Source organism: Bison bison, unplaced genomic scaffold, assembly GCF_000754665.1.
Source record: "Bison bison bison isolate TAMUID 2011002044 unplaced genomic scaffold, Bison_UMD1.0 scf7180017864376, whole genome shotgun sequence".
NCBI lineage: Eukaryota > Metazoa > Chordata > Mammalia > Artiodactyla > Bovidae > Bison > Bison bison.
In genome coordinates, this window is record NW_011494948.1 from 1,953,222 (window position 1) to 1,963,606 (window position 10,385).

Here is a 10,385-nt window from a genome sequence, read left to right on the forward strand (position 1 = left end):
CAGGATGTGATCTATCCTGGGGAAGGTTCCATGTGCGCTTGAGAAAAAGGTGAAATTCATTGTTTTGGGGGTGAAATGTCCTATAGATATCAATTAGGTCTAACTGGTCTATTGTATCATTTAAAGTTTGTGTTTCTTTGTTAATTTTCTGTTTAGTTGATCTATCCATATGTGTGAGTGGGGTATTAAAGTCTCCCACTAGTATTGTGTTATTGTTAATTTCCCCTTCATACTTGTTAGCATTTGTCTTACATATTGTGGTGCTGCTATGTTGGATGCATATGTATTTATGATTGTTATATCTTGTTCTTGGATTGATTCTTTGATCATTATGTAGTGTCCTTTTTTGTCTCTTTTCACAACCTTTGTTTTAAAGTCTATTATATCTGATAGGAGCATTGCTACTCCTGCTTTCTTTTGGTCTCTATTTGCATGGAATATCTTTTCCCAGCCCTTCACTTTCAGTCTGTATGTGTGCCTTGTTTTGAGGTGGGTCTCTTGTAGACAACATATATAGGGGTCTTGTTTTTGTATCCATTCAGCCAGTCTTTGTCTTTTGGTTGGGGCATTCAACCCATTTATGTTTAAGGTAATTATTGATAAGTATGATCCCATTGCCATTTACTTTATTATTTTGGGTTTGAATTTATACACCCTTTTTGTGTTTCCTGTCTAGAGAATATCCTTTAGTATTTGTTGGAGAGCTGGTTTGGTGGTGCTGAATTCTCTCAGCTTTTGCTTGTCTGTAAAGCTTTTGATTTCTCCATATTTGAATGAGATCCTTGCTGGGTACAGTAATCTGGGCTGTAGGTTATTTTCTTTCATCACTTTAAGTATGTCTTGCCATTCCCTCCTGGCCTGAAGAGTTTCTATTGAAAGATCAACTGTTACCCTTATGGGAATCCCCTTGTGTGCTATTTGTTGTTTTTCCCTTGCTGCTTTTAACATTTGTTCTTTGTGTTTGACCTTTGTTAATTTGATTAATATGTGTCTTGGGTTGTTTCGCCTTGGGTTTATCTTGTTTGGGACTCTCTGGGTTTCTTGGACTTGGGTGATTATTTCCTTCTTCATTTTAGGGAAGTTTTCAACTATTATCTCCTATCAACTATTATCTCCTCCTCATTTTCTCATGGTCTTTCTTTTTGTCTTGTTCTTCTGGGACTCCCATGATTTGAATGTTGGAGTGTTTAATATTGTCCTGGGGGTCTCTGAGATTGTCCTGATTTCTTTTAATTCGTTTTTCTTTTTTCCTCTCTGATTCATTTATTTCTACCATTCTATCTTCTACTTCACTAATCCTATCTTCTGCCTCCATTATTCTACTATTTGTTGCCTCCAGAGTGTTTTTGATCTCATATATTACATTATTCATTATATATTGACTCTTTTTTATTTCTTCTGGGTCCTTGTTAAACCTTTCTTGCATCTTCTCAATCCTTGTCTCCAGGCTATTTATCTGTGATTCCATTTTGATTTCAAGATTTTGGATCATTTTCACTCTCATTATTCGGAATTCTTTATCATGTAGATTCCCTATCTCTTCCTCTTTTGTTTGGTTTGGTGGGCATTTATCCTGTTCCTTTACCTGCTGGATATTCTTCTGTCTCTTCATCTTCTTTATATTGCTGCGTTTGGGGTGGCCTTTCTGTATTCTGGCAGTTTGTGGAGTTCTCTTTATTGTGGAGTTTCCTTGCTTTGGGTGGGGTTGTATCGGTGGCTTGTCAAGGTTTCTTGGTTAGGGAAGCTTGTGTCAATGTTCTGGTGGGTGGAGCTGGATTTCTTCTCTCTGGAGTGCAATGAAGTGTCCAGTAATGTGTTATGAGATGTCAGTGGTTTTGGAGTAACTTTGGGCAGCCTGTATATTGAAGCTCAGGGCTGTGTTCCTGTGTTGCTGGAGAATTTGTGTGGTATATCTTGCTCTGGAACTTGTTGGCCCTTGGGTGGTGCTTGGTTTCAGTGTAGGTATGGAGGTGTTTGATGAGCTCCTATTGATTAATGTTCCCTGGAGTCAGGAGTTCTCTGATGTTCTCAGGATTTGGACTTAAGCTTCCTGCTTCTGGTTTTCAGTCTTATTTTTACAGCAGTCTCAAGACTGCTCCTTCTATACAGCACAATTGATAAAACATCTAGGTTAAAGATGAAAAGTTTCTCCACAGTGAGGGACACCCAGAGAGGTTCACAGAGTTACATGGAAAAGAGGGAGGAGGGAGTTAGAGGTGACCTGAATGAGATGAGGTGGAATCAAAAGAGGAGAGAGCAAGCTAGCCAGTAATCCCTTCCTTATGTGTGCTCCACAGTCTGGACCGCTTAGAGATGTTCATGGAGTTATACAGAGAAGAGAAGAGGGAGGAAGGAGACAGAGGTGGCCAGGAGGATAAAAGGGGGGAATGAAAAGGAGAGAGACAGATCCAGCCAGTAATCAGTTCCCTAAGTGTTTTCCACCATCTGGAACACACAGAAATTCATAGAGTTGGGTAGAGAAGAGAAGGGGGAGGGAGGAGACAGAGGTGACCTGGTGGAGAAAAAGGAGAGTCCAAAGGATGAGAGAGCAGTCAAGTTAGTAATCTTGCTCCCAAGTAAAAATGGGTACTGAAGATTGGGTTCTTAAAGGTACAAAATTGATAACAAATACCAAAAAGCAAAGATTAAAAATCTAGAGTAGAGGTTGGATTTTCAAAAATACAATATTAAAGAAAAGAAGAAAAAAAAGTCACAAAAATTATTTTAAAAAAGTATATATGTATGAAGTTTGCTTTTTAAAAAAAGGGTCCTTTTTTTTTTTTTTTTGAAAAGTAATGGTAGGTTACAAAAATGAAAATTAAAGGAGTAATAGAGGACTTAAAAATTTTAAAAAGTTTAAAAAAAAAGAAAAAAAAAAGAATGATGGTAAAAATAGTAAAAATATATCTAGGACTTTCTCTGGTGTTGTTCTGGGCAGTGTGGGGTCAGTTCATTTTTGGATAGTTTCTTGGTCTAGCTTATATTTCTCAAGATCTATAGGCCCCTTCCTATGTTGTCGGTACTAACTACAGGGTTTTAATATATTGCACCTGTCACTTCCAAGGCTGTTCCCTCTGTTTTAGCTTCTTCTGTTTGCTGGTCTCTTCAGTGTCTGAATTCCGCCCTGACACAAGGTGGTGGTGGTAGACACTTTTTTAGGCTCACTTGTTCAGTCGCGCTGTGGGGAGAGAGGGACGCTACAAACAAATAACACTGGCGTGTGCTTGCAGTGTCTCAGCCACACTGGGCCTGCCCTTGCTCACGGCGTATGTGCTATCCTTGCCCACACAGCGCAGCCTCTAGGTTGCTCTGCTGGGAACTGTCCGAGGCCAGCCCTGGGCTGCATGCACCTCCCAGGTCTAAGCCGCTCAGGTTCATGTACTCTGGTAGTCCTCAGAGGTGCAGACTCCATTGGGCCTGTGTTTTGTACCCTTCCCAGGTCCGAGCAGCTCAGGTGATGAGGTGTTTGGCGAGCGTGGTCGCTGCGACTTATCACCTCTCCCATCCTTGCTGCTCGGTTTTCTGGGTGTACAACCGGCGCACCTTCTCAGGCGGATGATGACTGTCCAGAACCCCAAGAAGTCTTAGTTAGCAAAGAAGCCTGCTTGCAGTTTGGTAGATAATGTCTCTCTGGGGCTGCGATTGCCCGCTTCCGGCTTTGGCTGCCTGTCACTGGAGGGGGATGGTCTGCAGCCGACTAGCTCTGCTCAGTCCTTTGTTCTGTGAGTGGGCCTGGCGGTGTCTTAGGGCTTTTCGCATGGTAGCTATCCCACAGTCTGGTTTGCTAGCCCAAGTTTGTTCTCTCTGACTACCCTTGGGGCATTCAGGCCTGATCCTTACTCTAAGCAATGCAGCCCGCACCTCCCTGCCCAGCCCCAGCTTGGTAGTGGCGGATGCAGGCATCTGCACTGCTTTTCCGCTGGGGGAGTTACTGTTGGGCTCGTAATCTGTGGGTTTTAATTTTTTATTTATTTTTCCTCCCTGTTATGTTACCCTCTGTGCTTCCAAGGCTCACCACAGACTCGGCAAAGAGAGTGTTTCCTGGTGTTTGGAAACTTCTCTTTTTAAGACTCCCTTCCCAGGATGGAGCTCCGTCTTTTTTTTTGTCTTTTATATTTTTTCCTACCTCTTTTCAAAGACAATGGGCCGTTTTTCTGGGTGCCTGATGTCCTCTGTCAGCATCCAGAAGTTGTTTTGTGGAATTTACTCAGCGTTTAAATGTTCTTTTTATGAATTTGTGGGGGAGAAAGTGGTTTCCTCGTCCTATTCCTCTGCCATCTTAGGACCGCCTCGAACTTACCTTTTTCGTAATGGAAACACAGGCAACACTAACCTTTTTAAAAAGAAGAACATATTCCAAACTCTTAACTGCAGTTGAGAAGCCTGCCTTTGCCAGGTGGTTAGACAAGGGAGCTGTGAACCTATATGGGGCTATGGAAGAATAGGCACATTTCCCTGAATGAAAAGGAATAAGCTCTTCCATAGGGACTGTTACTTTGTATTCTGAGAAATTGATTTATTAAAGCATTTGAAGATGGGAGCGACATTAGGTGAACATCTAGGCCACCCATTCTTATCTCATTCTCCTTTCTCGCATCCGTGATCAATCCAGCATCCTTGACTTGGTTGCCAATCGCCTTCTGCTGGGACAGCTCCAGAGAAGGTCAGTCCTTCTTTGGTCATGTCTCATTTATAGAAAGCTCTTTTAATCCATCGCTCCACCCTGAGCTGCTAGTTCTACTCATCTCAGCCACCAAGGGCAGGCTGATATATCTCCCTTGTATTCAGAAGCCCCAGGTCGATTTACTCAGTGTCTTACCTGCTCATCTACACCATCTCGTTCTCTCACTGGAGACTGTGGAGACATGTCTACATCCATCCCACCCAATGACTAAAACATCATCAGAAAATATGGAAGACCGAGTGATCAATTTCTTTTTCCCAATGGCACGTTGCCCAGGTGTGTTTTTTAGCTTTAGATGAGAGAAAACTCTCTCTATGCTGTTCAGAACTGACCTGTGATTTGTACTCTAATTTCAGTCAGCATGTTGAGTGTATTATGTGCTGCTTTTACTGACAAGGAAAGCCTGTTTGCTTGCTTCTGCTATAATAATAAAGCCTCCTTTCTTAGTCTATGCTGACAGTAGTTGGCTGAATGTGCTTTGGGTTCTAAAGCACCCTATTTATAGCCCCATTTCCAGATAATCTCTATTCATTGCAATGCTGCCTTTGCAGGTTCTCATTCTCCATCCATGAAGGTAGGCACAGACATGCAAGGGGCCCTCCTGGCCTAGGCAGTAAAGGGAAACTTGGAACTGTCTGGTCCCTACCTACTTTTGGAGAATAGGTTGGGAAATATCCTTGGAGATTAAACAAAATATTTTCTCCTGTATCAAGAATGGAGCTGACATGGATTCAAACTACAGAGACTAGGTAGGCTGCAGGTCCACCCAAAGGAGTTTTCACAGGTCAAAGGCTCCCAGTTTTATTACAGACCCTATCTTAACCTAAGAGCTGGATATCTGTCACAGGTGCACTTCTGAATAGTGTTTTTAGAGCAAACAATGATTTGTTATTTCTTTGAATTTATTTGATTTCTCTAAGGAGACTTTATTCTGGAAACACACAGAAAATTTATCTTGCAGAAATCTTTTATTCTGCATACCTTCCAGTGATCTTGTTAGTAAAAGAAAGCTTGAGAGAATAGTCCTAAGAAATACTTATCTGTAACTGAAGTCCTTTCCTGAAACCCAGGGGAGATAAAAGGAGATGATTTATAATACCATCTGGATGAAAACTGGAGGGAAGCTGGGGATAAGCTGGCCTGTTGTAGATATAGTGGGACAACTGGGAGAGACACTGAGAACCTTGTGGAAAAGTGAGGGTGGAATGGGAGCATCAAGGAGAACAGATTCAGCATTGGGGCTTCATGCCCATGACTTTTTGGCTATGAGAACTGATCCCACATTCCTGCCTTCAAAACTTTGTCTTCATTTCCTCTACTTAGAATTCCCTCTACCTTGATTTTATCCATTAAAATGCTGTGCGTTCTGTAGGGCTCATGGTAATGCTGACATTGAGGTTGTTTGTGCATGAGATAGACATTTTCAATTAAAAGAGATTCTAATCTCAGAGTTGGATGTTTGGTGTGACAAGATTAACCTTTCTGATCTCACCATTTATATCTCCTGTTCATAGCATATTCTACTTGTACTACTCTTAAGGCTTTTGTCATATTCAGTCCTATATTAGTTATCTTAGTATACCGTATTACATAAAAATTTCCTTTAAGGCAGGTGCTGCATTTAACTCATCTTTGTATCCTAATCCAAGCAAAAATGTCTGGTAAATACCACCCACTTAATGGATATCTATTGTCATATTCTCTGCAATTTTTAAAATGTATCTTCAGGGCACTTTTCACAGCAGATCATCTGAATGATTTAAATGTGGCAAGTGTATCGCTTATGGTGTGATATCTAGTGAACTTTTAAAATTCTCATTTCACATTCTATTGGGATTAGCTTTTTTAAGTGAGCAGAGGATAGAGCACCTGTGCATCCTCAAGGGATTTAGTGAGGCTCTATAAGATGTGGTTAGACGTTAAGGATGGAATCAAACGATAGTATAATTAGAGTTAGAAAGCCTGATTTGTGCCCTGACCTCAGTCTCTCCCCATGCAGCCCTGATGACAAAACCCTTGCCCTTTCTCTAACCTGACATGCTGATCTTTGCCCTTTAGCACCTTATTCTCTCTGTCCATAATGTGCTCCCCAAACTTATCCAACTGATTTAATCCTACTCATCTTTCAAGATGCAGTGCAGCTTTGCAGAGGACAAGATGTCTAAATGGACTTTCCCAGGTAGAGTTAAGTTATTGCTCTGTTGCAATAATCTGTTGGTATAAGGCTCCTTCATAGTCTGGAAGCACCTTGAGGATAGGGATTTTATGATCTTTTCAGGGTCCATCAAATGCATGCCAATTACTTGCTCAGTTTTAAGGAAATGAGATGAATGTTAAATAACTGAATAAATAATGAAGGAAGGAATAAACAGTCCAGATGACCATGCAGGAAGGAATAAACAGTCCAGATGACCATGCAGGTGACTTTATCAATAATCACAAGCCCCTTGCTAATAATATCCTGTAGAGTATGCAGCTGGAATGCTAAGATGATCTTTGTTTACTCAAAACACATTTTCTTAGTTCAGAACATTTCAGAGGAGGAACAGAAGAATCCTATTTTCTTACTAAAAGTATTGAAAAGTCTTTTCAGTGTTAGGTATTACTATATCAGTATAGATGAGCAGAAGTTCACCCATCCTATGTTTTACTTTCCTTACTAGAAACAAAACAAATATTCTTAGTTATTATTTACTTTGTTCCTGAAGAAAAGTGAAAGTGTTAGTCACTCAGTTGTGCCTGACTCTGCGACCCCATGGACTGTAGCCCACTTAAGCTCCTCTGTCCATGTAATTCTCCAGGCAAAAATACTAGAGTGGGTAGCCATTCCCTTCTCCAGGGGATCTTCCTGACCCAGGGATCAAACCTGGATCTTCTTCACTGTGGGCAGATTCTTTACCATCTGAGCCACCAGATGTTTCCTTACTAGAAACAAAACAAAGTATTCTTAGTTATTTTTACTTTGTATTTAGTCTATACCATCTCTTTTACTCTTTACAATAACTTCCTAAGAGAAGTATTATGCCTGTTTTATAGAGGAGGTAACGAGCTTTGAAAAGTGAAGTTAATTGCCCAAGTCATGCAGCTATTAAGTGGAGGAGCCAAACTCACAGGAGCCTGGTTGACCTGCTCTAAATCCCATGTCTCCTAGACATAACTGTCTTTTGAAGGTTAAATACAATTCTGTAGGGCTCCCTCTCGCCTTGTTCTACTCAATCTTGGATTTAGTTCCTTTTGGCAACTGAGTCCAATGTTTCAGACAATTATTGACTTAAAAAAAATGGCAGGATATATTTTTAAAGATAAAATTGTCAATGTATGTTTCTATTCAAGAGACTTTAGGCTATTATAGTCCTAGAATCTAGATCTCAATATCTGTGAGTCATTCTTATTATTTCTCATAGGAGGAAGTGAAACTGAGAGAGATTATGTGACTTGCCCAGATTACAGAGTGAATGACAAAACTGAGCTTCGGTACTAGAATCCTGAATTTTAATTTTGTGATTTGTTACCTTTCTGCAAACTGGGCCCCTTCAGTCCCTGCAGTCTTCAAATCTTTCTTCAGTGAATGACCTTCAGAAGGTTATATGACCTTTTTGTGCCAGAGTCTAATTAGTGCTCTAAGAAGGTTGCAGTGGTCCACTTTCCAATATTGTGAGGACAGTAATTAATAGCTATAAAACACTCTGCAATACACAGCACTATCCAAACACCAGCATGGCACAACCGAGTCTATTTCACAGTAATTAATTTGGCATGCAGTAAGGGAGAGATCTGTAGAGCAATACTTGAATGACTTTGCAGAGATGACCATCTTCTATATCTTGAAAGACTGTCCCATGGCCAGGATAAAGAATCAAACTGCATATTAATTCATTAAAAATGTTTTGTAGATGACTTGTTTTCCTTCTTTAATATTGTCCTTTAAGACATGTGTGTCTTTTTAATGGGACCATGGAAATGCTATTTTATTCACAATGAGCATCAGTCTTCCATCAATCATAACGGTATACATGTTGTATTATTTTTAATGTGTATAATACATCTGGAAGGTAGATAATTCACCTCCATTTTATAGATGAGAAAATCAAGGCTTAGAAAATTAATCAGCTTGAAAAATAATATTAGTTGAATGAAGTGTGTACATTCTTTGGCATCTTGACTTTTGCCTTTTAGTGACAGTTTTGTTAGTGCATATAGTATTGGTTTACTAGTCATTATTTCATCATTAATAATAAAAACATAATTAAGAAAAAAGTTAAGTAGCTTGATCAGCACCAACCCAGCTCATACATGTATTTGAACACAGATCTGATTCCAGGGTTTTGTTTTTCTTTCTGATAACATGACATTGTCATAATCAATAGGCTTTGCACTTGAAGTTTATTTTTCCTGAACTGTTACAAATCCAGCTCTGATTCATCTGTACTCTGATGCTTGTCTGTCTTGGTAGCCAATATTCCATACTTTCAACTTGCTGAATAGGCTAGCGGCACAATTTAGAACCATGAGACAAGTCTAACCCAGATTAAAAGTCACTATATCCTGTCCAGCTCTTTTATTTCCAGTCCCAGTAGGAAAAAAAAAATGATAAGAACTAGAAAATATTTTTGGTTTCACTAAATGTTAACAAGTATTTCTACCTTAAATTTTAGCAATATTGAATACCTCACCAAGTTATGAATGAGTGGTCCTTACCCATATAAATTTTCTGTGGAATTGCATGACATTTCTGTGGTCCAAGAGTGGGCTGGATCCTGTACATTGAGAAGCACTGCTATAGAATTCATATTTTGAAAATTAATTGGTTTAATACATGTATATGTGTGAATAAATAATAGCCATTAATAAAACTTTACTGACATGCAACAAATAGAGAAAAATACATGACAGTAAAGGTATAGTTTTTGATATATTTATCAAAAACAACTACTTATGGAACCACATCTAGGTCAAGAAATAAAATATTGCCAGCCCAAGAAGTTTGCTTTCTGCCCTCCTAATTACTACTTACCTCTTTCTTCCTAAGAGGGAACCACTTGAGAATCATATAGTGTATATTTTTATGTGTGGCATGTTTTCCTTGATGTTATATTGATTATACTTAATCACTGTAGTCAATTGTGCCACTACATCAAAATTTATTTATCCATTCTTGTGGTGGACTGACATTTATGTTATTTAGAATTTTTGGCTCTATGATTACTGTTGCAATGGACAGAATCTTGAATTCTCTTCTTAGTCTCTTATTAACATATGCATGCATTTCTATTTATTATGTAGTTACAACCTGTAACTACTGGATAAAGTATATATATATATAATATATTATTCTGCATATCTAATGCAGAATGTATATATTCTGCATTACTTTACAGTGCTTAACTGTGTTCCATACTATCTGTAAAATTGCATCCTGAAAAGCAGAGTGCATTCTTCTAACAGGGAATGACACACAAATTCCATAGAAATGTATATGTGTAAGGACTCTTCACTCAGACCTCATGGATTCTCACCAACACTTGATATTGTTCGTCTTGTAAATATTAGCTGTTCTGATGGGTATGTATCAATTGGCATTACATTGTGGCTTTAACTTGCATTTCCATGATTATTTATTCATTTTTTATTTGTTTTGACCAATATGGATTCCTTTTTTCCCCCCTAATTGTTGACATACACAAGTCTAGTTTTCTATTGG